Raw genomic sequence first — 22,376 nt, forward strand, 5'->3', positions numbered from 1 at the left:
GAATGTTGTTCAAATACAGGGGTTAAGTTTTTTATGAAATGATGTCTCTAAATCATTTTTATGGATGTTTTACTATTTTTATTAGAAAGTCCTTGAAAAGAAAGTGCTTTTCTTTCCCCTACCAAAGACTTTAATTTATATTGTTTCATTTGCTGTGGTGTGTAAAAAGAAGTTTAAGTTCTTTCCCCCCATTTTTTTTTAAACTTTCTTTTTTTTGTTTTTTTAAAATGTTTATTTATTTTTGAGACAGAGAGAGACAGAGCATGAATGGGGGAGGGTCAGAGAGAGGGAGACACAGAATCTGAAGCATGCTCCAGGCTCTGAGCTGTCAGCACAGAGCCCGATGCGGGGCTCGAACTCACAGACCGTGAGATCATGACCTGAGCCGAAGTCGGACACTTAACCGACTGAGCCACCCAGGCGCCCCCCCCCCCCCGCCCCAGACATTTTAAATTTATTTCTGATCATAGTTTGTTGAGTAATCCACTCATTTTCTGTAGATTTTTGATGCTTCCTTTTTCATGTATTATTTACATAATAAAGATTATGTATTAAGTTCTGAACTAGTGCTATTTTTTTCTATCATTCTTGCACAAGTTCTATAGTGTTTTACCTTTTATAGTACTTATCTTCTTTTTCATAATTTCCTTAGCTTTTTTCTCTTTATCCTGGTGAATTTTCAGTTCATTTTGCCACCTTTCCCCACAGACCCAACAAAGATCAATTTATTACTTTAACCACTCATCAGAAAGTATTTATTGTTGAACTATGATCTGTTATGTGCAGTTTTAGTCTCATGTAATATTATGTGATACAACTTCAGCCTTCATTTTACTTTAAATTACAGAAAGAGTCTATAGAGATTTTGATTATAATTATAACCAACATGCCTTTATTTGAGGATGATTTGTCAACTTGGGAACATTCAGTGTTCTCAGTCAAGATTATGGTATTTCTCTATTTTAACTAGTTTTCCTTTGTCTCTCAGACATGTAATAATACAATATAAAGGATAATGACGGGATATTTAACTCAAATAAAAATTCTAAGTATAATATTTTTGTTAATATGGTTATAAAATTGAAAATAAAAGCCAAAAAAAGGTTTAAAGGATTAAAATAATTTTTATATTAAAAGGACTCTAGTCTCAGATCTAATTAACAATAACGTAGGATGGCAAATAAGGCAACTTGTTAAAGGAAGCTAAATTTCAACCTAGATGTCTTTATGGAGAAGTGTTTTTTTTTTTGTTTTTTTGTTGTTGTTTTTTAGTTTTATTAAGTAACTTTTTTGACATCTATTGAGGGAATTTACATTTTATTTGATCAGTTGTATTCCTGGTTTAAATCTATATTGTATTATTATTATTATTTTCATTTTATGGGTCAATATTTACTTGACACCAAAACCTGAAAAAAATGCAACAAAAAGGAATTATACATTGTATAATTATTTATATATGCTATTGGGTTTTTCATGCTAATATTTTACTTAGGATTTTTAGATGTAAAGTAATTTCACTCTATTTTTTAATAGTAAAGATGCTTGATTTAACCTAAATCTATCATTGAGCTTTTCTTTGCAGTTTATTATAGGCTTTAACATACCAACTTCTTATTTTTAATCTTTAAACAATATTTAATTATTGTCAATTTTATCCCTCCCCTTCAGTCCAATAGTTACCACTTAGGTATTTAAAAGAGTGTTTTGAAATCTGCAATAGGTAGGATTTTTTTCCCAAGCTTAATATGTATTAGTAATTTCCAGAGATTTTCTTTTGTTTGTTTTGCTTTGACATCATGATGAGAGGAAATAAAACTTATCCTTTTAAGGAATGGGTTTTTTTATTGAATATTCTAAGGTAAATTTTTATAAATATTTCATAAATTTTTAAAATATTTTTTAAAATTTATTTATTTTGAGAGAGAGAGAGAGGGAGAGCAAGCATGGGAGAGGGGCAGAGAGAGAAGGAGAGAGAGAATCCCAAGCCGCAATGGAGAGTAGGGTGCTTAACCAACTGAGCTACAGTTGCTCCTTCCATAAATGTTTAGTTGAGGGTTTTGTTTGCATCTACATCTTTGTTTGCAACAACTATACATGCTGTTAGTTTTAATTGTTAATTCTGTTATTCAGTTGTCATATTTTATTTTATTTGTTTTCTCTATCTTTCCTAGATTGACAATAGGGTGGAATGCAGAATGGTCTCTCATTATAATTATTTATCTGTTATCTTTGTATTTTCACAATTTTGCTTTATATTTTGATGCTGTTATTTGATTAAAATCACAATTTGTAAAAACTGTTATTTCACTTTATTTATAATTAATAATTCCCAGTTTATTTTTGCTGTTGGTTTCTTATATACCCTCTGCATTTTATTGTTGGCTTTTTTTCCCTTTCATTACATAGGCAACATTTTATTTATTTTATTTTCAACTTACTACATGTCTTACATATATTAATCATTCAGTAAATGGCAGTCTTTGGAACCTAATGTTTAGGATTGCTTTTTATAATTTTTAACTGTAGCATACAATAATTAGGCCCACTCTTTTAAAAACTATTTTTAAAGGGGCACCTGGGTGGCTCAGTCGGTTAAGTGTCTGACTTCAGCTCAGTTCATGATCTCACAGTCCGTTGGTTCAAGCCCTGTGTCAGGCTCTGTGCTGAAAGCTCAAGCCTGGAGCCTGCTTTGGATTCTGTGTCTCCCTCTTTCTGTCCCTCCCCTGCTTGCGCTCTGTTTCTCTCTCTCTCAAAAATAAATAAACATTACAAAAAAATAAAGAATAAAAACTTTTTAAAAACTGTTATTTCACTTTACTTATAATTAATATTTCTAATTTTTTTGTTGGTTTCTTTTATACCCTCTGCATTTTATTGTTGACTTTTTTTTTGCCTTTCATTACATAGGCAACGTTTTATTTATTTTGTTTTTATAGTGAACTAGAATGTAGAAATTCTTATTTTACTTTTAATAGTTATTGGCTTACAGTTTATTCAATACTCTTTTTAAAACATATATTTCCAATTATCAAATTTAAGAACAAAACTAGAAATTTCACTAGGATGAGAAATTTAGCTTCTTTTACAAGATGCCCTATTTGCCATCCTGCGTTATTGTTAATTAGATCTGAGACTAGAGTCCTTTTAACATAAAAATTCTTCCAATTCTTTAAACCTTTTTTTGGCTTTTATTTTCAATGTTATAAACATATTAACAAAAATATTATACTTAGAATTTTTATTTGAGTTAAATATTCCATGATTATCCTTATATTGTATTATTACATGTTTTTGATTCTCTAATTTGTCTCTTGTTAGGATAGGATTTATTCTCAAATGGTATAAATTTGTTGTCTCAAGAATTACTCACGAGAGGTGAATTTCATAAGCCTTGCTTTTAAGTGCAATGAGTAACTTTGTTAGGTATAAAATTCTTGAGTTACAACTCTGCACTCTGAATACTCTGTTAACATTTTCTATCATCTGATGCTTTTAGTAATGAAAATATTGCAAAAATATAAGGTCAGCATGTCCATTGGTAGATATGGTAGATATTGGGTTTTTAAATTTTCTTTGTTTTCTGGGTACTTAGGGTGTAAAAGCTTTCCTATTGGCAAAGATCTCCAAATTGCTTACTACAGTTAAAAAACAGAGTTGAGGTTCCAGGGGTGTCTTCTTGTGCCTGAATTTTTATGCTTCTTATTGATTCTAAAAGCTACCTAATACATAAATGTATTTTCTGCTTCATTTAACCAGAGTCAGTTTTTGTTATTTGTATCCAAGAATTCTCACTAGCACAGTGGGTAGTCTGAATGCTCATTCTGAAAGCCTGAAGAGCTTTAAAAGAATTTTGCCAGAATATGTTCAGACACAATTCTTCTCCAGGCATCTATAGACACTGATCTTTCTTGATTCCAGAAAGTTTTCTGATATTTTATTTTTGATGATTTCCTCTGGATCCACTGCTGCGATTTATTCATCTAGGATTAGCTGTTCTAGACTGCATTGGGGTTCTTGTTTTTTTTGATGCACCAGATTTTCTGACGTATTTTTATTCTTTTTCTGTGGATTTGGGCCAGTTTCTTCACTTTGGTGATCAAAGCACTAATGTGACATTTTGTAACATCAGTTTGGCTCTTAGAGACTTCCCGAAAAGAATATGAATTTTATAATCCATTATTTTCTGTTTTCAACCAGTTTTATTTGTATGTTTGTCTCAACACTAACCTTTTATTTTCTTGTCATTCCCTGCTTAGATTTTTGTGTTGAAGGTCCCCAAGGTCACCTCCAGGTTTTACTAGGAGGACCTACAGGATTTAGCAAATCGTTACACTCGCAGTTATGATATATTACAAAGAAATATACAAAACAAAGTCAGACAAGGGAAAACATGCATGGGAAAGTTGGGAAGAAAACAAGCACTTGCTTCTAAGGGTTCTCTTCCAGGGAGTTTAGGAAGGATGCATTTAATTTTCCCAGCAGTGAGTTGTGACAGCACTTGTGAGATGTTTGTTGCCAGCTAGGGAAGCTCATTAGAGATTCAGATCCCAGATCTCTACTGGGGGCTAGTGATGTAGACACCCTCTGCTTAGCATGGACCACGATCTCACATTCCCAAAAGGAAATCAGATGGTGAGCAGAAATCATTTTTTTCAGTTTAGGCACAGTGAGCCACTCTTGTCAGAGTGATAGGAATTCCTCAGAGATCCAAGTTCCTAGCAACCAGCCAAGGGGTGCCCTTGTAAGCAGATTTTCAAAGGATAGTCAGATATGCTATGTTACCTCTTTTATGCACAGTTTCATATGGCTACTTTTTAAAAATGTTTTAAAAGATACTAGATCTATTTTTTTTGTTCCTTATATAAAATTAATTTCAGAGATAAAAACATATCCTGGAAAATATTTCCTTTGTATGCTGTAGCATGTTTTAATAGTCTCTTCCCATTTGAGAACCTTTTTGCCATTTGCTCATTTTTAAATGAAGTAAAGCTATATAAACCTTATATTTCCAACTGATCATTGATGTTATTAATCCCATCTTACTTTTGGGTCTAGTAGGTTCCCATTCTCACATCTAAACTTTAAGAATAGGTTGGTATGAGCACTTAATTTGTGATGTCTAGCAAGCATCCATTTAGAGAGATTATTTTCTAGAATGAAGTTAACCTCTTACTCTATCTAGCTTTTGTTAGAATTAGCTAGGGAATCAAATACAGTTTTCTGTCTTTTGAAGTGTTGTACTTTAAATCAAATATACTTTGGTGTGAAGAGCTCCAGCTCTTCAGTATGCTTTTAAGTAACTGACTGAATTTTCCAGGATTCAGCACAATTCATTGCTTTCTGCTTTCAACCATGGCACATGCTTGGAGCTATCCTCACATAAAAAGTATTGTTTTAGTCTAAGTCACATTAGGAGACTGATGTCACATAGCAATTCAAACAGGTAAAGCTTAACATAAAAGCTTGTAAGACTGGTAGAAGAGTAACTAAAAGATGTAGAACAAAATATAAAAGTATTCTATGGCTGAGGGAGAATACCCAAGGAAAGACAAACTTGGAAGAGAGACCCTCTCACAAGATTATTATTCAGACCTCATTGGAGAAAGTAGAGTTGCAGCCCACTGGATGGTCCCTTAAGTCTTGGCCAAGATCACAGGGAGCTTGGAAGCTGGGGTGGCCCTTCAGAGTTGTCCTAGGTTGGGAGAAGATGACTGGACTTTATCGACCAGTTATTAGATACAGGCTGTTCCAGGAAGAGACTTTGACTTTAGGCAATGATAGGATGGAACTCTCTGGTTATGTAAATGACAGCTTTAATGGTACTCAGGCAGATCTGTTTGGAGTAGTTCTTTTTGGCCAGAACTGTGTGTCCCTGAAAGAGTTTTTCAGATGGTGGAAGTCCATAGCTGAGGAGCAGAAAAAAATTTTTTTTTGTAGATGAAATTAGTTCGCCATTAGGGTGAGCAAGGCAGAACACTGGGGGAATGAATCCGCAGTAGCATCTGGTAAATCAAAAATTGCTGATGTTTTTGATTGTCATGGGTACCCCCCACTTTAATATATCCGACAGTTGACTTATCCAGCATGGGTTCAGCGCCAGCTCTAGACAGAATGTGGCTCAGGCATTCCAATTCAGGTGTCTGATCTTGGATCTGGGAGATCCATTAAATGCTACCAGATGGCAAAAATGTTGCACAGGTTGAAGGGTATTGCCATATTTTTTTAAACTTGTCCTGGTGCATCTGGAAAGTTCTCTTTTACTTAAAAAAATTACTTCAAGAAAGAGATGGGTTTTTAAAAATGCTCAAGCATTGTTTTATTTTGTTGTTTTTTGTTTTGTTTTATTTTAACTATGAGAGAGAGAGAGAGAGAGAGAGAGAGAGAGAGAGAGAGAGAGAGAGAGAGAGAATATGCTGGTGGAGGGAGGGGCACAGAGAGAGGAGAGAGAAAATCCTCCAGGCTCTGCTGTGCTGTAATGTGAGGCTCTATTTCACAAACTAGAAGATCCTGACCTGAGCCGAAATCGAGTCAGATGCTTAACCGACTGAGCCACTCAGGTTCCCCTTAATTAAGCCCAAGCATTGTTATTCTGATTATTAATTAAAGATAGTTTTGGTGGGGAGAAAACATTAGTTTTGTTCTTCTTTGCTAGTATAAATTAATGAAATTTTGCAATAAAAAAATATTTATTGGGTGCTGCTGAGCACATAGAAGAAGTATATTAAATCCAACATTCAAATATCCACTCTGTGCCATATACTACTCCAGATCCTCAAAGTAAAAACATAAGTAAGATATAGACCTCCCCCTTTACCAGCTGTTACCCCTGGCAAAGGATTCTATTTTATTTATTTATTTTTTTTCAACGTTTTTTTATTTATTTTTGGGACAGAGAGAGACAGAGCATGAACGGGGGAGGGGCAGAGAGAGAGGGAGACACAGAATCGGAAACAGGCTCCAAGCCATCAGCCCAGAGCCTGACGCGGGGCTCGAACTCACGGACCGCGAGATCGTGACCTGGCTGAAGTCGGACGCTTAACCGACTGCGCCACCCAGGTGCCCCATAAAGGATTCTATTTTAGATAGTATGTTTATGCCTTTAAGTCAACCAGGTAAAAGTTGGGCCTTGAGGTGAAAAATTAACCTCAAGGGTTTGCTTCTGAAGATTTCATTCAGACCCTTTCCTTTCTCCAGTATGCACACTCTCATGTTCACTGTGTTGGGCAAAATTGATGAAAATTCTTTTAGGATTAGAAAATATCCTAAATCTGAAGTTATTTTGAGCATGAGTTTATTATAAACCAAGAACACAGACCTAGAAAATTTCTGTCAAGACAAATGGCTTTAAAACCCTAATAAATAACTTCTCTGCACTGGAAAACAAGCTCACCAAGTGTAATATATATATATATATATATATACACACACACATATATGTATATATGTATATACACATATATATATATGTTGATATATATATATATGTATATACGTATTGTGATCTAGATCCAAATTGTGATCTAGATTCCAGTTTTTTACACATCTTTCACCTTTATATGCATACTTCATTCTATGGATTAGCATGATCTGTCTTTGTGTATAAACTGAAAAAATGGAAATAATATCTGTTGTTGAAGATGTTTTGAGATTTATTTTGCTAATATTTGCAAAACTTATGAAGATCCTGTAGGTTGTATGCTCTGATTGGCAAAGGATTATTTGGACATATAGTTGTTGTAACTCTATTATCTATAAAGAAAATTTAACTTGTTCTTTTGTAATTATTTGAATTTCAGTTTTCATCGTTCTTTATGCAAATTAACACATTAGGTCTGAAGTTGTGTAAGTAAAAGTATTTTAAGTGAAACTGTTTTACTATTAGAACCCAAAATACCCTACAATAGTAACATCAATTCATAGTAGTTAATAGCACATGTATCTCATCAGACATATTATGATTTTATTTCATTATGTTAATAAATATTTAGTAATTGTTAATGAAATCACTTGCAAATAATAAGCATTTTAAAAACATCCTAATTGGGTGTGTTTAAAGAGTCTGTATCCGTTGTTCTTTTGATCACTTAATGTTTTCCTTTGTTCTCCATGCATTTTTTAACTTCCTAGCTTCCCCCACCCCCACAAGATTTTGTCTATTGTTGTTAAAAGAATATTTTGATCCTGCAGTTCAGTTTGCAAACACTAACATGTATAACATATATTGTGTTTTTTTAATATATATTTTTTTTCATGTTTTATTTATTTTGAGAGAGAGAGAGAAAGTACGTCTGTGAGAGAGCAGGGGAGGGGCAAAGAGAGAGGGAGAGAGAGTCCCAAGCAGGCTCCACGCCACCAGCCCAGAGCCTGATGTGGGGCTCAATCCCATGAACCATGAGATCATGACCTGAGCTGAAATAAAGATTCAGATGCTTAACCGACTGAGCCACCCAGGTGCCCCTAGCATCTATTGTATTTTTAAAACATTTAATATTTTCTTCTTACTTTCTGTGGCTTTCTATTTTTCATGGGCCCAAACTCATTGTATTAGTCTTTTATTTCCATTCTCCAGTGAGATGATAAAGTTAAGAAATTATATTCTCCTGCAGTTAAATGTATTTTCTCATTTTAAGAATAAATTGAAGGCCATTGCTTATTATGTAATTTCCTCCAACCAATAATGTGAATTGTGGTAGTTGCCCAATAGTATCAAGTTATTAGTCTAAACCATCTGTTACACATCTCTTAGCCGTGATGTGTCCTTAACCTACCCTTGGCTGTATTAATATTAACAGACTGTGAAAAATCCCTGATTTCTATTCCTATTTTATTTACTCTACTTTGATTTAGTGTCATTATGACCTAGAGTTAATCAGTTTTCTGCTCATCTAACAAACTTAATGTCTAATTTGTATTCATTTACTTTTCAATAATGTAAAATGTTTTATTTGTAAGTTTTGTTGCTTTATGATAGTTTAATTGATATACTTTCGATCACATTCTTTGCTTTTCCAAAATTTTACTTTCATATTACTGAACAACTGCTTCCCCCCCAAAATGGATGAAAATATAGTATAATAAAGTGAACAGTATATATAACATAATTGTGAGGAATAGCAAGTAATATGCTATTACATATTGACAATGGTAAAATATTGCTATCTTATGTTTTGGTTGTGGGGTTATTAAAAGCCTTTTTGGACCTGTTTCCCTGATCAAACAAACCTTTTATCTTCTGTGTATATGTCCAATGCATATACACACACATACACATGAGCATATACATATTTACATACATGACAGCACATTAGCATTTCTATTTATAATTGTTCAAAGAAGAAATTAAAAGTTAGAAAGGACCAGAATTGTTGAGTCAAAAGTGCATACACAGAATATGCTCAGAACTGTGCTAGTCATTTTTCAGGTTACACAAATAATAGGACATATTGGCTCTATAACCATAAGGATAAGATATACTTTATGTGACATCTAGCAGATAGTTCAAAATAATAGATTGACTTGTCAGGACCGTCTGCACTGTGGAATTCAGAAAAGAGAAATAGTTACTGTATCCTTCCTACCTAGCATAGGGGCTTTCTGGTTTATCATCATCATAGCATTAGTTGTAGAAAATTGTGCCTTGGCAAATGTTGAACTTGTTTTAAACTACCCATCCCTCAATAGAACTTCAATTTATTTTTTCTGTGTCATCATCTTACTATGCACTTCCTCATACCTAATTTGCCAAACAGAGTAAGCACTTGGCACTGCTGTGATCATGCAACCCCTCCACTTCACTCTTATTCCCCCTCTTCCCCTCTTGTCAGTTTTTTATCTCATGAGGTACTACTGCTGCTTAACTGCAAGCAGTTTTTTGAATTCTTTCTTCCACAAATGACTCCTTCTTTATGTTCTGCTAGTACTTTGTTTCTATATCTCTGTAAGGCTCATAATTTTGGCCTACTTTTACGTCTAGTTATTTATATACATATCTCTTTACACCTTGAGTTCTGAGTTAATGACATTTGCCTTTCTCTTTCCTCACCCTCAAGTTTAGTCTTATTGACAGTAGTTGTTGAACAACAGATAGCTTAACGATTTAAATGAATATATTTGAAATGGTGGGTATAAGCAATGAAATTTGAATTGAATAAATAAGTAATCAATTAATAAAATTGATTGTATACTTATGTAATATAATTACATTTTATATACTTATATTAATTAAAATTTACCCACAAGAAAACCATCAGTGAACCATCAGCCTTGGATGGTTCAATGATGAAAAACCTTTTAGAAAATAAAGGATTAGCATTGTTCCCAAGTTATTATATGAAGTCAGCATTACTGCAATACTGAAGACAGGAAGAAAACTTTCTTCACAGGAAGAAAACTTTACAACAATATCACTCAGGAACACAGTACCAAAGATTCTTAACAAAACAGTAATAAATAATAATATATTGAAAAGATCATGACCAAATGAGGTATATACTAGAAAGGTAGAGTTATTTTAACAATCTAAAATCAATTGATGTGATTTATCATATTAATAGAATAAAGAAGAAAAATATATGATTATATAAACAGTGTAGAAAAAGCATCTATCCATGATACAGACTCTCAGTAAACCAGAGAATGGAAGGAGCTTCCTCAGCTTTATAAAGGGCCTCTACAAAAATGCTATAGTTAACATATTTCATAATGCTGAAAGACTGAATGCTTTTCTTTTTAATGAACAGCAGTCCAAAGTTTATTAGAGTATAAGATTAGAAAGTAAGAATAGTATGAAAGCTCTTTTTACAGAGAGCAGGCATTCAAAAGTGAATACCCCAAAAGACTGAACACTTTTAACTTAAGATTGGAGATAGGACAAAGATGTTTGCTCTTACCGTTTCTATTCAATATTGTACTGGACATTTTGGACAGTTTAATAAGGCAAAAGCAAGAAAAGCATACAGATTTTAAGGAAAGGTAACTCACAGATTTTGTGATTGTCTACTTAAAAAATTCTTTAAAAATATGCAAAAAACCAGTCAGAACTAAAATGTATCTTTAGCAGGATGCAAGGTCAATAAATAAATGAATTCTACTTTTAAATGAATAATTGATGCTGAAATTAATCTGATAATGGCATTGAAAATGTTTTCCAAAAATGTGAAATGCATGTTTATCCATATGGATTTTAAAAGGTGTGTACAAGAGTAGTACACTGAAGACTATAAAAACACTGTAGATGGAAATTAAAGAAGACCTAATTTATGTAGAAGTATATTGTATTCATAAACCAGAAGACTAAATACTGTTTAGATATCTCTTCTCCCCAACTTGTACTGTGGATTTAGTGCAATTCCGATTAAAACCCAAGCAGGACTTTTTTTTTTTTTCCCAGATATTAACAGGTGTATTGTAATTTTTTTTTTTTTTGCAAAGTCAGAGGTAATATAATAGTTAAAACAATTTTGAAAGAGCACAAATTTGGAGGATTCTGATTTCAGGCTTACTATAAAGGTATAATAAGTCAATGTGGTATTGGCATGAGGAGAGAATTACAGATCAGTAGAACAGAATAGAGAAATTGCAAAAATAGACCCACACATATATGGTCTGTTGATTTTCAAAAAAGTTTTGGGGCACTTTAATGGGAAAGAGTAATCTTTTCACCGGGGCTAGAACAACTTGGTCCATATTTTAAAAAATGAATCTCAAACTTTACTTCCTACTCTACATGAATATTAACTCAAGGTGGATCAAAGACCAAAATGTAAAAATATAAACGTTAAATTTACAAAAGAAAATATAGGCGAATATCTTTATGACTTTGGGGTAAGCAAAGATTTCTTAGATATTAAGTAAATAACACAAAGGATATATAGCGAGAATATAGAATATTAAAAAAGCTTACAATTGTGGACTTTCACATGCAAAAAAATTAAGCTAGACACAGACCTTACACTCTTCACAAAGTTTAACTCAAAATGGATCATAGACCTAAACGTAAAACACATAACTATAAAATTCCTAGGTGAAAACATAGAAAATCTAGATGACCTTGGGTATGGTGATTACTTTTTAGATTTAACATTAAAGTAGGATCCATGAAAGAAATAATTGATCAGCTGGAGTTTCTTAAGTTTAAAAGCATTTGCTCTTAATGAGAGGATAAGCCACAGACAAGGAACAAATATTTGTAAATCATGAATCTGATAAAGGACCATTATCAAAAACATATAAAGAACTCTTAAAGTTCAATGATAAGAAAACAAACAATAGACTAAAAATGGGCCAAAGACCTTCAAAGACAATGAAGATATATAGATGGCAACTAAGCATATGCAAAGATGCTGCACATGTCATCAGGGAAATGCAAAATAAAACCACAAATCAAATCACCTACTAGAATGGTCAAAATCCAGAAGACTGACAAGGCCAGATGCTAAGTGTGTTGATCAAGAGGAACTCGCATTGTTGGTGGGAATGTGAAACGGTACAACCACTTTGGAAGGTAGTTTTGTAATTTCTTACAACATGAAATATATTCTTATTATATGATCCAGCATTCTCATGCCTTAGTATTTACCCAAAGAGTTGAAAACTTATGTCCACACAAACCTGCACACAGACGTTTATAGCAGCTTTATTAATAATTTTCCAAACTTGGAAGAAACCAAGATATTCTTTAGTAGGTGAATGGATAAATAAACTGTGGTACATCAAGACGGTGGAACATTATTCAGCACTAAAAAGAAATGAGCTGTCAAACCATGAAAAGACAGAAAGTAACCTCAAATATGTGTTACTACATGAAAAAAGCCAACCTGAAAGGGCTACATACCTTATAATTCCAACTATATGACATTCTGGAAAGAGCAAAACTATGGAGACAGTAAAAAACAAAAACAGTGGTTGTAATAGAAGGATGAATAGGTGGAGCACAGAGGATCTTTAGGGCAATGAAAATACTTTGTATGATACCATAATGATGGATACATGTCATTATAAAAAATGTAATGTAAACTACAGGCTTGGGGGTGATTATGTTGTGTGAATGTAGGTTCATCAACGGTTACAAAGGTACCACTATGGTAGGAGATGTTGATAATGGCAGAAACTATGCATATGTGAGGGTAGGGGGTATAGGAAATCTCTGTTCCTTTCTTAGTTTTGCTGTGAACCATAAACTGCTCTAAAAAAAAAGAACCTCTTAAAATAAGAGAAAAAAAGAACCTTTCAAAATAAGAAATCGAATTAACCCAATAAAAATAGGCAAAGAATTTGAAAGGATATTTCACCAAAAAATAAAATACAAATAAAAAACCAAAAAACTGTATGTATTGCTTCCAAGCACAGAAAAAGACACTTAACATATTAGTAATCACAGAAATGGAAACTAAAACATGTGGTAAGTGTTCCACCCCCATTTCAATGGCTAAAATTCAGTGTTGCTAATAATGTGGAGGCACTTGAACTCTCATATACACCTAATGGGAATGTAAAATGGTACAAACACTTTGGAAAACATTATGACAATTTCTTAAAAAGTTTAAGATATACCATGTGACCTGGCATTTTAGGTATTTACCCAGAGAGAAACAAAAGTTTATGTCCACACACAGACTTTTACATGAAAGTTCACACCAACTTTATACATAATGGCCCCAAACTGGGAACAACCTAAACGTCTATCAACAGACAACTGATAGACAACGTCTATCAACAGGCAAGTGTAATCAACTTTAACGTATCCATTAAATGGAAAACTATCCATTTAATGGAAAACTACTTTTCATTAAAAAGGAATAAACTATAGATACATGAAAAATAGAGATAAATCTCAAAAACGTTATGCTGAGTGAAAGAAGCCAGATATAAATTACATGCTTATGATCCCATTTTTGTGAAGTTTTAGAAATGATGTGTCTAATTCAGTGACAGAAAAAAGCTTTCTGAGGCTTTACTCTTAGGGATAAAGTAAGTCTCTAAGGTATTTTGGAACCAAGTTTCCAGGACTTTGAGGGGCTAGCTATCTCTAGGGAAACACCGTTTCTTACCATTTAATAAAATGTCAGTCATGAGACCCTTTGGATGTACATCAGGGCTCCATAGGCTTAGAGTATGATTGCTAGCATATATCTTGGGGCAGTTGAGATAAAAGAAGTAGATACACAGGATCCTTGAGGCTGGGATAATGTTAAGCTTAAGGTTCTCTTTTTCCCCCAGCAAAGTGTCATCCTTGAGGCAGCTGAGCTCCTAGAGGGGGGGGTCACTCTGCCAGTTTCGAGGACTTGTCAGTGGGCTGTAGGCAGTAAGGGAATTTAATTTTTCATTTGCCCACATTTAATTTCATTGCCCACATTACCATGGCAAGCAGTTAAACTCCTTACCTTTGTTCTTGGGTAGCCAGGAGTGTCCGAGGACTATCACACATATTCCACCTGGGGTGGGGGGGTGTTGGGTATGTGCCAACCTGTATTTTGCCCTCAGCTTGCCCTAAGGTCCCTCATCAGTATACATTTATTAAAAGTTGTCAAACTGTACATTTAAAATGAGTGCATACTATGGAATACTTTAATAAATTTGATTTTTAGAAGGGAAACTCTGAGAATTAGTATTTGTTTCTATAAAATGATCTGTCCTGAAGAATAGTTTAAAAGTTATACATTTTGCTTTTTATGTTAAATCTTGCTGAAAAAACAGAGGGTGACTAAGTTTTCTAAAGTAACCTTAACTTATTTGAACTGTGCATAAACTTGTGCATAAACTTGACATCAGTTTAGACTTCTCTCTAATTTTGCACTAATAAACAGTATCAATTATTAAGCAAGAGACAGATAAGTAAAGTTTCAAGAGATAATAAGAACATGCAAACTGATTGTATGAAAGTAGAATAGCAAACTAAGTGCATTCTTCTTTGAAGCTTTCCAGGTGGCTATGCAAAGGATGTCAACCCTGTAAGCCGATAGCAGGTAGGGACAAAATTAGTTGGAACTGAGCATTTTAGAAGAATTGCAATGTCTCAAAAAAGGTTAGAGTGGGAGAGAGCCAAAGCATAAGAGACTCTTAAAAACTGAGAACAAACAGAGGGTTGATGGGGGGTGGGAGGGAGGGGAGGGTGGGTGATGGGTATTGAGGGGGGCACCTTTTGGGATGAGCACTGGGTGTTGTTTGGAAACCAATTTGACAATAAATTTCATATATTGGAAAAAAAAAAAGAATTGCAATGTCTCATGTCCTATTAAAAAGAGAACAGCTCTCCTTAATCTATTCTTCAGTATTTCTTGCAACTGAAAATAGTTGCTTTAATAGTAAGTCCATACTTCAGTAAGTGTGAAATACTTTTGATACTGGCAAATCTCCAAGTTTAAAATACATTTATTGTACAGAAAAACATCATTTTGGTGTGTGGATACTAGGTGGACTCAGTGTGCTCGTTGGCATAAAGACTTGTTTTTCTTCTTCCTTTCTTTTCCTTGAAGATATAAATGCTATTTAGGATTCCCAGGTAACTCCATATAAATGTGAGAAAAATTTTGTTTTTCAGAGCACTTAAATATTACAGTTTTTGTGAGTTTACACTAACCTGGAGTGACTGTGGTGCAAAGCTAGTGTAGGGTAACTCTGCAGAGTTATTTTCAGAAAATCAAACAGATGTTTAAGTGTTGATAAGCTAATGAGGATATTTCGTTTGACACTAAGTTTTCTGGGCATTGCTATATATGAAATTGTAGCAGGTGGTCTCTTTCTCAAGACTGAATTTAAGATACGTGAGTTTGCTCCTTTTTGAGTAATATGATCATTGACCTGTATTTGTTCGATCATTGGCACTGTCATAGTTTTGGTGTAAATAAACCAGTTTAACACTTTGCAATTTTCTTTCCTCTCTCAATATTCCAGTAGGCCCTTAGATCCCCAATTTTTAAAATTCTATAAAAAAGAAAATATTTTTGATATATCTTTTTCTCTTGTCTTTCAAATTGACAAAAAATAATATTCCCTGTATAAGGTCACTTGTGTAATGGGATTAGTTGTGTAATTTGGAGATAAAATGTATACTAGAGTTAAACTGCTCTGCATAATAAAAGAGAGGAATTTGAAGAATTAATGGAATAAGCTTGTGGGAAGAAATAAACATCAAAGAAGCTGGGCACTTCTTAGTGGATGCGGCGAAAAGCACCCTCCTACCAGACCATCATTACAAGGAGAAAAATACTTGTTGGGAAGGAGAGGTTAAATTGTGCAATTTAAAGCCCATTCTCTTTCTCTGCTACAAAGTTTTTGGTAAAATATAAAATGCTTGCTAATGACTGGTATGAATGTGTTCTTTAATGAAATCAAATAGGTGCTGACTTCTACATTAGCTTGAATATAAGATGAACACAGTGAGAGCAAGTGAATTCAGGGGAGTCAAGATAAAGGACACTAAGATCTGGGCTATAGTTAAATTGGTGTAAATGTTCACATTAATAAAACATTTTTGAAGGCAAGCTGGCATTTATTTCCTTAACTCATTTATTCACTCAACACCTATGGAATGAAAAATTCTTCAATGTTCCAGGCACTTGTGCTAAGTGCAGTGCTTGTGGTAGCTAATCCAACAGACATCTCTGCAATCAGGCAGCTTGTAACTGAGTAGGGATAGGAGATACTGAATCAAAATCACACAAGTAACTGTAAAATTATGTTTGTAATAATTGTTATTTTAAAAAGCAGGATACTGTGAAAACATGTAAGAAAGGAAACTAATTTTGACCTACCAAAGCCTACCAAAGGAAGGTAATTAAGTTCACACCTCAAGCACAAATAAGATTAATCCTGACAAAGATGAGAAGAGAACATTCCCGCAATTTATTTATTAGGATTTTGGTACAATAGCAAGTAACAGAAAATCCAAAATAACAAATGGCTTAAGAAGTTTATTTCATTCCCACTTACAAAGCTTAGAGCTAAGCCAGTCCAAGGCTGGTAGTATTCACCAGCAAGAGGAATCCAGGATTCTTCTATTTTATTTTTCCATTGTGTATGTTCTCTAGTTCCAAGGATGCCTCATGGTTCAAGATGACTGCTCCAGCTTCAGCCATTTCGTTAGCATTCCCATCAGGAGAAAAAGCAAGTGGAGGAAGGAATACATGTATCATCACTCTACTAACACTTTTATACTGTAAGGTTCTGAGTTAATCACATGGCCACACCTAGCTGCAACAGGGATTGGGAAATGTCTTTCTTCAAAGCAGACATATGCCCAACTAAAAGGGTTTTGTAATCATAGAAAAAGAAGCTAGATATTCTGCTACTAAAGACAAATAGGGGAGGAGAGAATGTGTTTCTGGGAGACAACAGTCTCTCCTAGAGAAATGGTATGTGAAGTTCAAGGTAGGAGGAAACTTGATACATTCCAGGAAAACAGACAGTGTAGTTTGTTTACATGTTATGAGCAAATGGGAGGAAGAAGGTTGGTGGTAGGACAAAATTGGAGAGGCGAGTAAGGGCAAGTCATATCCAGCCTTTTGGATCATGAAGAATTTTGAATTTTACTATTGAATGTTTTTGAGGAAGATGGTAACACGATCTTGTTGTCATAATGAAAAACTTCACTGGTCACTGTGTGGAGAGGAAGTTATAGAGGCAACATTGGCAGTATATACAAAGTTCAATGGGTGTGCTTTTTGGCATACAGTTGCATATTTATGAATTTGTCCTAGCAAAATCATCAGGCAAGTACAAAATCTGAAAAGACATGCACTGAATGTTTACAGTGGGAATGAGTTTAGGAAAGCGTCATTTCCTCCTTTATAACTTTTAATTTGGAATGGTTTGTTTTACAATAAGTATGTATTGCTTTAAATTTTATTAAAAATCCATAAATCAGTTTTATTTTTTGAAAAACAAAGACAAACAGACTTGTTGATTCAGCTCCACAGTCATCCAGTTTGCTGGCTTCCATTCCAAATGGTCTTCCTTTGTTTTGATCTCCGTCTCTGATGGTTGCCTATGTCCTGGGGCCTGGCTTTCTGCCTGTTCCCTTTGCATTGACAGTTCAATGGGATGGTTTTCCTACTTTTTTTCATTTTGTATTTCTTGTAGGATGAGTCTTGTCTATTCCATCATCCCATTTCCCCACACACATACCGCTGTCCTATATTCTGGCTAAGTCGAGCCCCTAAGGTCTCCTCCAGGAACATTTGGACAGGACATGGATATCCTTGACCTTTCCCTCCCCCTCTCACCACCATGTTTATAAAGACATGCATTAGAGAATATCATGCATTGAATATCTCTTGTACCTTTGAAGAGCTCTACTAATTAGGAGCTTGGTTCCATGGTGTGGAAGAAAGATTATAACACCTAGAGTCAAAGGACTTGGATTATAATCTTGCCTCATTTGTAGGATGATCTTGCAAATTGAATAACGTTGCAAGAGCATCAGCTTCTTCACTTGTAAAATAGGGATAGTCCCCACCCTACTTTATTGGACTATTCTATATCTGAAATCATTTTTTAAACTATAAAGCATCATTACAGATATTTAGTACATTATTATGCTTATGCCACAATGAAAAAAAATATATATATATGTCTATAAATACATATCCTCACCAAGAAATCACATTTCTTTAATGTTAGACTGATATAATTGTTCCAGAGGTATTTTTCTTTGATTGAGTTCAAAATTGTCTTCCCATGGTATTTATGTATTGTGAGTTTGGTCCTTTGTGACAATGTAGAACTGGTCCAATTTTTCATCAACATAATTACTGTGTATTAAACAGGAAAGATAATAGGCTCAAACCATGACAATTTAGGTCTATATTTCATGGAAGAATTTCTGGAACTTTAGGAACACAGTTGGATCTCCAATAAAAATATTCAAAGGTATTTGAAATAAAGGAAGCTCCCAAGTTTAAGTGTGTTTATGGGTTTTTTCATAAATAATTGAAGATTATATTTAGCTTGATAAAAATCTTTCCCAGGCATATTAAATTGTAAAGCAGCAAGCGGAAAATTGTTTTACACAGTTAATTTATATACTGTCTTTAGGGGGCAGTACTAAACCACAGATAAATTTTGTTATTTCTGCTAATGCTGCTGGTAATGGTTAATATAAAATAAAACCAAAGTAACTATAATGAGATTTGTGATGCAATTACATATACCCCTTAATATTAGTAAAATTTTCTAGGTAGTTAAATGAAAATGATAGTTTGAAATTCACTGATAATTCATTCAATAAATAATTATTAAATTCTATTATGCATACCCATTGTAAGAGATACAAATGTAAGACAATGTTTGCTTTCAAATAACTTACAATTAACTAGGATAAACAAGCTGGGGTTTGTGTGTGTGTGTGTGCGTGTGTGTGTATCTCAGGATAAAGATAATAATAAAAATAGCAATATGTATTTATTATTTTTTATTTGCTAATCACTGTCATGCAATTAATTTTATCCTCAAAAAACCCTATCAAGGAGGAATTACTATTTTTCCTACTTTTCAGGTAAGGAAACTAAGATGAATAAGATTATATGATTTGCTTGAAGTCACACAGCTTGGAAATGGCAGAGACAGGATTTAAATATGTATCTATCTGACTTCATAGACGCTTGTTTTTGCCACTATGCCATCTATCATCTCAATGTATATGTGAAATAGCATAATACTCAAACACAAAGGGCTATAGACATTTACAAAAGAACCACATCATTTCTCTTTGTGGGAAATCTGGAAAGAAGTGAAATCTGAACTGTATTTAGAGGGATCAGTGTGATTATAGGAAGATAATAGCTAAAATCATAGTTAATATTTGTTAAAACTTTATTATGTTTCAAGCACTTCATGTTCATTACCTCATTTAATTATCAGGAAAAAAATCTGAGAGGAGTCCTGCCATATTATTTTCCATTGTGCAGATAAGGCAAGTGGGGCTGACAGTGGTCGTATCTGATGAAAATCACCGTAATAAGTAGGCTAATAAGTAGGCAAGTCAAAAATTCAGAACTAATTTTAGAGCCTATATTTTTAACCAGTACAATATGCTTCCTGGAGACATAAGATGGAAGGCATGAATAAATGTATTGAGCATGATTAAGGAAGGATAAGCAGTTCCACTTGGTTGGGGTCTGGGTGAGTACAGTAGAGTAAGTAAAAGTGTTGAAAAATAGTTTGACCCTATAACCTTGAGGAATTTGGATATTGTTTACTGCACAGTGGGAAATAATTGGAGATGTATGAGTAGGGAAGAGACAAAAAGAGAATTTTTCTCTGGGGTAGAGGAAGTTCTCAGTAAGATTAGATCAAATAATTATAGCACCATTAACAAAAATAGAAAAGAACTGATTAATCTGTGAAATGATAATAATTCTTGCCATGTATGTAATGATTTATAGTGCCATGCCATGTCAACATTGATGGCCAAACAAACCAACAACTGATCATGAGTTGGTGAATGAGATGCCTATTGGTTATTTTATTCTGGTTTGTACACAACATTGATCAGACATGATCGGACATTGATCTTGCTAGAATAAAGTTTTAGATGCCCCAGGATTTTCTCACCAGGGTATCTGTAGGATGAAAAATCCCTGTGATAATCATCTTTTATTACTGATTTGAGAAATGTATTTTTATGAAAGTATGGGCTACTATGTATCAAATTACAGAAAGTTTGGTTGTCACAGATAGCAAATTGCTTTCAGGCATATCCTTATGTAGCAGAAATATACTAACAAATATACTTTTGAAATTTAAACTGCAGTTGCATCAGCTCAGTTATTCACTATGTTGCTTTTTACAGCAACATTGTGCTGAATGAGAAGCCACGTAACATAGTGGTCAAGGGGGGTGGGGGGGTCAGCTCTAGAGTCAGGTAGTCTGGATTAGAATCCTATTCTGCCACTAACAGTTCTGTGATCTTGGTTTTACTTGACCTCTCTGTGCCTTAGTTTGTGTGAATAATATGATCTTATAATGTCACATAGTAAATGTTCAATAGATTATAGCTGTTATTATTATTGTTACCTTATAAACTGTAACTGCTTAAGGGGCTTTTTAAGTTTATGATTTCTCAGTTACTGAAAATTGATGAGGGGAAATTTAAGATGTGAATGTAGAAAAACAAAATCTTATATTTTAAAGTCATATATTTTATTGCTTAAAGGAACAACTTTTTGAGGGGCAAGTGGGCCATTTATAATTTAATATATACAGTATCTTGACTAACTTCAATAATCATGATATATCAGTGTTGTATCCAACTTTCTGAAGACTTTTACCTTTTTTTTTCTTTAATTCAGTTTGCTGAGCATTCACTAGGCTCTTTGAATATGGAATTTTCATCAGTTCTGGCAAAATTCCTTGCATTGTTTCTTTGATAATTTCCTCCCATTATCTACATGGACCTTTTAGTTTGATCCTGTAGTTTTCTTAACTTTTATTTTCTCCTCATCTTTTGTTCTATCTTCTAGGGAGTTTCTGCAGCCTTATTTTCCATCTCTTCTATTGGGTTTTATGTGTTTATTAGTTTTGTAGCATTGTTCTTATTTGATGGATGCAAAGATCTTCTATTTCTTTGTGAATACTATTTTTTAACTTTTTCTGTATATTTATTTTGGTCTCTATTAAAGGCTTCCTTCAAATGTGTGATGGTGCTTGGATTCTTGTTCATATTTACCTAAAAAATTAGAAACTGTTTATATGAATGTAGTTTTTTTGAGAGATGGGCTTCATAGTAGGATTTAAGGCATAGACCCCTATCATTTTACTAGGTACCTATAGATCTTTTTTTCTTGGGAGGTCAATTTCTACAGAGGGGAGTACATTCTCATCTCCTACCTACTTGGGGGATATAAACCTAGCTGCCATGTTCTTTAAGGCAAATGTAGGCAGACCCTGGGGTAGGTTGGGAGTCTACAGCTACTAGATATTCAGTTAATTTATTTGTTTTTACAGACACCCCTCTGTTCACTGTGCATGGATTGTTAGAATTCATAATCCGTTGCTTCAATCTCACCAGAAAATAAACCTCCAATTTCTTGTTAGTGGTGAAGGTTTAGTTTCTTGGCCGTTTTAGAAGATGGGTCTAAGCGTCTCTTTCAAATGTAGAATTCTTAAGCCCTTTTAATGGTGTCAAGTCATACCTAGACATGCTACTTATTCCTCCTCGCCAACATTTTGTTTTCAGTTTTCTCAAGTTTGCTAAATCAGGTAATACCTACCCATTTCTTTATCATTCTCTTAAAATTTTCTTGTTATTGCTCTTCTAATCTTTTTCCTGTTGTCCTTGTTCTTATGCTTTAGACCATTTTTTACAAGCCCCTTTCTGTCATTTTAATGGGATTTGGGAAATAGCAAAAGTAAATATGCAGGTTCAACATGGAAAT

At 33.8% G+C, this 22,376-nt stretch overlaps 1 protein-coding gene across 14 annotated transcripts in view; it reads left to right on the plus strand.

Moving 5' to 3' along the window:
* ANKS1B (ankyrin repeat and sterile alpha motif domain containing 1B) overlaps positions 1-22,376 on the plus strand; it is a 1,084,349-nt gene that overhangs the window by 271,704 nt on the left and 790,269 nt on the right. The window lies entirely within an intron of this gene.

This window comes from Neofelis nebulosa, chromosome 8 (assembly GCF_028018385.1).
Source record: "Neofelis nebulosa isolate mNeoNeb1 chromosome 8, mNeoNeb1.pri, whole genome shotgun sequence".
NCBI lineage: Eukaryota > Metazoa > Chordata > Mammalia > Carnivora > Felidae > Neofelis > Neofelis nebulosa.